Here is a 6,000-nt window from a genome sequence, read left to right on the forward strand (position 1 = left end):
CAGAACGACATGAAGCGCCCCAAATGTGGTCTGTTGCACAACTGTCAGCCTCAATTGTGCATTTCCATTTTGGAATTGGGCTCAGACTTCTCACTCAGAAGCAAACCAGCTGCCAATGATTTTGCTCTTGTAAAAGTCCAGATAGCAGAAATGGACAAACAGGTAGAATGTGCAATTTAAAGTGATGTATACAGTAATAGACTTTGGGAGAAGGTCCACGGAATAGGAATGTACATTCAACTGAAAGACAATGTGAATAAACTGGGATCAATACATAGTTCTCTGAGAGTGACGGTGTTATAACATTGAATGTTACCAATAGGAGTCAAGGTTGCAAGACTGAAGTAATGATTGTTTCTTTCACAGGATGTAGGGATAACAGCATTTATCATCCAATGCCTAATTTTCCTCAAGGCAGTGGTGAGCTGCCTTTTTGAACCACAGCAGTCTATGTGAATTTTCCTAGCAGTTTTTGATAAAACAAGAGTGGCAACTTAGGATATTTCAGAAGACAGTAAAAACCAACCATTTTGCTGTGGGTCTGGAGTCACGTGTGGGCCAGACCAGATAAGATCCACAAATTCTCTTACTGGTATTAGATTTAGTTAATTATTTATTTAAATCCTTGGTGGGATTTGAACTCCAGTTATTAAATCAGGCCTCTGGATTAATAATTCAGTAGCACAACCACGACGCTACCAGTGTTCGTGTTACTGAACTAGTACTCATCATGAATGGACTAGCAATCCAGAGACCCAGGGTAATGCTCTGGGGACCATGGTTCGAATCACACACAGCAGATGGTGAAATTTGATTCAAATAAAAACCTGGAATTAAAATTCTAACTGTGATCATGAAACCATTGTCTATTGTTGTAAAAACCGATCTGGGTCAATAACGTCTTTTAGGGACAGAAATCTGCCATCCATACATGGCCCAGCCTATATGTGACTCCAGACCCACAGCAAAGTGGGTCACAATGCCCTCCAAAATGGCCAAGCAAGCCAGTTTGATTTGATTTGTTGTCACGTGTATTAATATACAGTGAAAAGTATTGTTTCTTGCGCGCTATACAGACAAAGCATGCCGTACAGAGAAGGAAAGGAGAGAGTGCAGAATGTAGTGTTACAGTCATAGCTAGGGTGTAGAGAAAGATCAACTTAATATGAGGTCGGTCCATTCAAATGTCTGATGGCAGCAGGGAAGAAGCTGTTCTTGATTTGGTTGGTACATGACCTCAGACGTTTGTAACTTTTTCCCCGACAGAAGCAGCTGGAAGAGAGAATGTCCAGGGTGCACGGGCTCCTTGTTCTAAGGCAATTGGGAATGGGCAATAAATGCTGACCCAGCCAGCAACACCCATATCCCATTAATGATTTTTTAAAATTACTATAGTACTCATACATCCAATGATACCAATAAAAACAAATACTTAATCTAGAAAACCATTAATATTTTTACATAGTTTCAAAATACATACAAATATAAAAGGACAAGATTAAGATACACACTTGCTTCCAACAATCAAACCTCGCAATCCTGGTTTCTCAAGTTCAGAATAATTTTAAAAGCTGGCAAGACTAGACATCCAAGCATAAAACCCATGTGGACTTGCATTAAAAGGAAAGTCTGTAGACAGCAAGTCAATCTCAAACCTGAATTGGAGATATGAAAGTTTGGCTGAAGTTTCAAATAGTTGCCTACTTTGAGCCCTGGGAGTTGAGTATAATTATATCTGGCATTCTGAATTCATAACATGGGTGGCAAATGGAAATGTCTTTCTATACTGGGAGTCAACAACTATGGTACATTAATGGAATATGAATGCAAGTTTAGGATGCATATTAATAGTTTCAGCTCGAAATGATTAAATCAAAAGGTTCAAAAAAACCCGACTACTCACATATGCCAGGACTCTGTGTGAATCCAGTCATCAGCATTCAACAGTCGGTACTCAGACCCTGGGAGACTCGAGAGTGATTGGCCACTCAATGTACCAGTATGTTTCCACATTACGAGGGTTCAGGAGCTTTAAACTGCCATCAAAAATGATCTGGGCTGTTCAGCAACAGGCACACACAAAATTAGCTATCATTTCTTTCTTGCAATTCAATCTATACATTCTCAGTCATGGTTAGGGACAAGAGCTTAGGCTTTGATGTTTCATTGGCAGATTTGTACATTGCCCAACTATATTCTCCCACCTTTTGACTTTAGACCAAGAAGAAGTGTTCCCATGACTGCAATTCTCAAGTTAGGTCCCCAGCAAAGATGCACTCTGACTGCAGCCTGTGGCTTCACCCAGTACATTTCAAAAAGATACTCAAATGTGTTAAATAGCAAGTATTTCTTGTTCTAAGCTTTTCTGATCCTTGGGTAAAGACGCTGAAATATTTGGACACCACAGGGCCGGTACAAATCACAAACCAGAAGTAGCGGCAACTTTAAGATTGTGTTTGCCACCAGCCCATCAAACTGCTCGATTATAACAGACCCTGATGAAGTAATTCATAGAAGCTCTGAAAAATCTCAGCACAATTACAAAGCTGGTAGCAATGAATCCCAAGGCCATCTTAACTAAACAATGACTGACTTGGGTGTGTTGTTTGGCAATAAAATTGCAAGCAAATTCATCAAACATCTCGCAAAAAAAGACAATGCCAGTCTATACTACTTAACCTTGCATCCAGCTTGTATTTTTGCATTTGTAGAAGGATGGAATTTTGCTTTGCGTCATAGAAACCCCTCATCAAGACAACTGCAGAAACTGAGACCATCATCTTTGAAGCATTTTACTAGATTCAGAATTTTGCACATTAAGTTCCCATAATTGCACAAAAATCAGTGGCTTCGCTGTCAAACAATCCCAACCCTATACTCTACATCTCTTCTGTCTGTCCTACAAACATACAAATTAGGAGCAGGAGGCCATTCAACCCCTCTAGCCTATTCCACCATTCAATATTATGACTGACCTGATTGTGGTCTCAACTTCACATTCCCAACTACCCCCTGATAATGTTTGATGCCCTTCATCATAGAAACCCTACAGTGCAGAAGGAGGCCATTCGGCCCATCGGGTCTGCACCGACCACAATCCCACCCAGGCCCTACCCCACATATTTACCCACTAATCCCTCTAACCTACGCATCTCAGGACTCTAAGGGGCAATTTTTAACCTGGCCAATCAACCTAACCCGCACATCTTTGGACTGTGGGAGGAAACCGGAGCACCCGGAGGAAACCCACGCAGACACGAGGAGAATGTGCAAACTCCACACAGACAGTGACCCGAGCCGGGAATCGAACCCGGGACCCTGGAGCTGTGAAGCAGCAGTGTTAACCACTGTGCTACCGTGCCGCCCTTGTTAGTTAAGAATCTATCTACCTCAGCCTTAAGAATATTCAATGACCCTGCCGCCACCAATCTCCGGGGAAGAGTTTGACAGACGAAAGCCCCTCAGAAAAAAAATCTTCTCATCCATGTCATAAATGGGATACCATTTAGTTTTAAGCTGCATCCCCTAGTTCTAATGCTTCCCACAGGGAGAAACATCCTCTCATCATCCACCCTGTCGAATCCCCTCAGGATCTTGTGTGTTTCAATCAGGTCACATAATCTTCCAAACTGCAATGGATGAGGCCCCAGCCTGTTCGATCCTCCCTCATAAGAGCAAACACTCCCACCCAACCAAGAATCAGTCCAGTCAACCTTTTCTGAAATAATGCATTTATATCCCTTCTTAAATGAGAACAAAACCATACACAGTACTCTTTAGTGTCTCACTAACAGGGCTTGTACAACCGTAACAAAACATCCCTACTTTTATATTCCTTTCCCTTGCCATAAACAATAACATTCAATTCACTTTCCTAATCATTTGCTGCACCTGCATTCTAACTTTTTGTGATTCATGTGCCAGGAAACCCAGATTGCTCGATACCAGAATTCTTTGAGCTCTCTCAACTTCAATAATGTTCTGCTGTTCTATTCTCCCTCCCAAAGCGAACTTCATATTTTCCCACATTATACCTCAGAAATTGAGCTGGGGAACCTGACAGAGGCCCAGACACAAGGAAATTCTCTGTGAATTACCCTGCAATGGGAACCATCCAAAACTTTGATTTAAATTAGAGACTTCAGATGATTTTGACTCTTCACAGACTAGCTACCCAGAAAAGTTAGAAAGAGCTAAATTACTTCCAAAGCCTGAGTAATTATTACTGACACTGACTCCCCAGACCCTCCAAATGTAGTCCTGACAAAACAAACACTCCCTCCCTGTCCACCCTCCACTCCCTCATCCACCCCCTCATCTACCCAAACCCTCCTTCGCCACATCCCACCTTTTTCCGCAATCTCTAAACACAGCAGCTGATTGTGTCTGACACAATATTGTATCAGACAATAATATTCTCATAATAGAGTTAACTTGACAATACCCCAGTAGATTCATTAGTTTTATTTAAAAAGGTTTTTATAGCACCTGTTAGACTTTGTATAAACCACAAAGAAAACATAATTCTAAAAAAACACAAGCAAAGCAAGAGACATATCAAACTGCAAAAGAGACAAAAAGGAAACTGGTCCTACAGAGACCTCTGGACAAATACAGTCAGTCGCTAAAATTAATTCAGGGCTTGTTAAGACCACTTTCTCGCATTATAATTGAAAACATGAAGCAGCTATCCACAAATCAGGCAGCAGAGATAAAGGGGCTGGCATGAGGACCTAAACCCATCACTCAGCCTGGACAGAGCATCAACCACTCCAAATGTCACTCCATCATCACAGCCCTGCCAGTCTGCCCCTCAACCCAGCCTGCCCCCCAGCCCAACCATCCCCAGCCCTGCCCCCCAGCCCAACCCCTCAACCCAGCCCCTCAACCCAGCCCAACCATCCCCAGCCCTGCCCCCAGCCCAGCCCCTCAACCCAGCCTGCCCCTCAACCCAGCCTGCCCCTCAACCCAACCATCCCCAGCCCAGCCCCTCAACCCAGCCTGCCCCTCAACCCAGCCTGCCCCTCAACCCAACCATCCCCAGCCCTGCCCCTCAACCCAGCCTGCCCCCCAGCCTAACCATCCACAGCCCTGCCCCTCAACCCAGCCTGCCCCCAGTCAAAGGGACAACACCCCCCGCCCAGCATTAACCCAGCATTAACCATTAACTGACAGCACCGGGCTGCGGCCTCCCACCATACCCATCCCCGAAAGGGGTTACAGGGCGAGCCGGCCTCCCGCTCCAAGCAGAGCGCCACGAGAGACCCCGGGACCTCAGGGCCCAAACCCCGAGTTCCTACCCGCACCGCGGTGCCCCATCGCCCGGCCCGGGGTCCTCCTCCTCCTCCCCCCGCCCCGGCTCCCTCCCTGCCCGGGGCCCAAGGGCCGCTCCGGCTGAACCCGCCATTTTGCGGTGGAGGCGGTAAACAGAGCGTGGGGCCGCACATGGCTCCCGGGGACAGGCGGCCAAGGAGGCGGCCCTGGCCCGGGAGGCGGCGCAGGCCTCAGGCTCCCCGGGAAGCGGTGCTCACCTTGCTGCGGGCCCGAGCTGTTGGTGGGTAACAGTCTCCACGGCTACCGTGACTATGGCGTTTATTCTCAAGGCAACAGTTGCTACCGATCTCCGCCCGCGTCATCAACCGCCCGCTAAACCCGCCCGTGCGCTGCAGCGTGTCCGACCATTGGCTATACGTCCTACGTCAGCCACACGACGTGGGCTCCCATTGGTGAATTGAGCTGCCAATCACACCAACGTCAGCCAGCTTCCGTGAACAGACTCTGGATGCGGATTGGCTGCTCGAAAACGTCACCGTCCTAGCAACGCATTCCTATAGGCTGGAATCCCTGCCACTCAACATGCCTATATTAGGATTTCCGGGTGGGTGGAGCATTTCACATGAAATATTTCCTCACTCTGTCTATGGTGTTCACTTTACCTTCATCATCAATTCTGGTGTGGTGAAGTGGTTCCTCTGACCACTGTGGCAAGGCTGATTGTCC

At 46.1% G+C, this 6,000-nt stretch overlaps 1 protein-coding gene across 4 annotated transcripts in view; it reads right to left on the reverse strand.

Annotated features, from left to right (window-relative positions):
- The window catches only part of LOC144479406 (DNA-binding protein RFX2-like), a 135,282-nt gene extending 129,628 nt beyond the window's left edge, over positions 1 to 5,654 (reverse strand). Inside the window, exon 1 of one of the 4 annotated variants that reach the window (XM_078198042.1) lies at positions 5,532 to 5,654. The gene's annotated coding sequence lies outside the window, so the exon portion shown is untranslated. Of the gene's footprint in view, positions 1 to 1,903; positions 2,042 to 5,531 lie in introns of those variants that run through there. The other 3 variants (XM_078198039.1, XM_078198040.1, XM_078198041.1) reach the window with 3 other exon arrangements.
- Between the last annotated feature and the right edge of the window lie 346 nt (positions 5,655 to 6,000).

This window comes from Mustelus asterias, chromosome 26 (genome assembly GCF_964213995.1).
Source record: "Mustelus asterias chromosome 26, sMusAst1.hap1.1, whole genome shotgun sequence".
In the NCBI taxonomy this organism is placed as follows: Eukaryota; Metazoa; Chordata; class Chondrichthyes; order Carcharhiniformes; family Triakidae; genus Mustelus; species Mustelus asterias.